Below are 1,390 nucleotides of genomic sequence, written 5' to 3'. Positions count from 1 at the left end.
TGTCCCCATGTGCATTTGCAAACCGTAGTCTGGCTTTTTTAATGGTGGGTTTGGAGCAGTGGCTTCTTCCTTGCGGAGCAGCCTTTCGGGTTATGTCGATATTGGACTCGGTTTACTGTGGATATAGATACTTTTGTACCTGTTTCCTCCAGCATCTTCACAAGGTTCTTTGCTGTTGTTCTGGGATTGATTTGCACTTTTCACACCAAAGTACGTTGAATGTGTCTCCTTCCTGAGCGGTATGACGGCTGCGTGGTCCCATGGTGTTTATACTTGCGTACTATTGTTTATACAGATGAACGTGGTACCTTCAGGCATTTAGAAATTGTTCCCAAGGATGAGCCAGATTTATGGAGGTCTACAATTTGTTTTCTGAGGTCTTGGCTGATTTCTTTTGATTTTCCAGTGATGTCAAGCAAAGAGGCACTGAGTTTGAAGGTAGGCCTTGAAATACATCCACAGGTACACCTCCAATTGACTCAAATAATGTCAATTAGCCTATCTGAAGCTTTTGAAGCCATGACATCATTTTCTGGAATATTCCCAGCTGTTTAAAGGCACAGTCAATTTAGTGTATGTAAACTTCTGACCCACTGGAATTGTGATACAGTGAATTATAATTGAAATAATCTGTTTGTAGACAATTGTTGGAAACAATTACTTGTGTCATGCACAAAGTAGATGTCCTAACTGACTTGCCAAAACTATAGTTTGTTAACAAGAAATTTGTGAAGTGGTTGAAAAACGAGTTTAATGACTCCAACCTAAGTGTATGTAAACTTCCAACTTCAACTGTAGTTGTATAAATGTGGGTGTGTCTGTCTGTGTGATGCATATCAGTTGTCAGACCCATTCTTCAAGAGACTACACATTTTTTTTTAAAGCTGCCATATTTTGTTGAGTCCATAAGTCTGTAGGAACCTGTTACAAAGGGGAGCTGGAGACACGAAGGTGGACAGAAGCTTACTGTGGGAAAGGAACTGAGGGTAACCAGAGAAATATTTCTTACTCATCAAAAGAAAATATTCACTGAAGATCCAACTTTGTAAGGTACAGTGTATTTGAGGTTTCTGTCCATGTTAACTGTGGTCAGAGATGATCACTCCTCTTCACTTGAATCCCTCTCCATGTCACTGTGCTGCTGTCATTGGGTTCATTGAGTCTGGAGAGAGTAAAAGTGATAATGATAGTTGAGAATGAACCAATACTTACTTACACTCTTATTAACATGTAATTACACACTGAAATGTAACAGAATCTACATGCAAACAATCATGTTGACTGCTACAATCCTAACAGATCACATTTATTAGCCATGTATACCTGATCTCCTCACATGTTATCTTCCAGATCAGAATGATGGTTATGTATCTGAGAAATCACAAGAGCG

At 39.4% G+C, this 1,390-nt stretch overlaps 1 long non-coding RNA gene across 1 annotated transcript in view; it reads right to left on the bottom strand.

Annotated features, from left to right (window-relative positions):
- Positions 1 to 223: 223 nt before the first annotated feature.
- The window catches only part of LOC135509552 (uncharacterized), a 4,290-nt gene continuing 3,123 nt past the window's right edge, over positions 224 to 1,390 (bottom strand). The window contains exons 3-4 of the long non-coding RNA XR_010450947.1: positions 1,324 to 1,371; positions 224 to 1,162 (exon numbers count right to left, since the gene is read on the bottom strand). This is a non-coding gene — a long non-coding RNA (uncharacterized LOC135509552). The remainder of the gene's footprint in view (positions 1,163 to 1,323; positions 1,372 to 1,390) is intronic.

This window comes from Oncorhynchus masou, chromosome 22 (assembly GCF_036934945.1).
Source record: "Oncorhynchus masou masou isolate Uvic2021 chromosome 22, UVic_Omas_1.1, whole genome shotgun sequence".
In the NCBI taxonomy this organism is placed as follows: Eukaryota; Metazoa; Chordata; class Actinopteri; order Salmoniformes; family Salmonidae; genus Oncorhynchus; species Oncorhynchus masou.
Note: the sequence above shows the minus strand (reverse complement) of the source record. Positions and strands in the feature narration are given on the sequence as shown.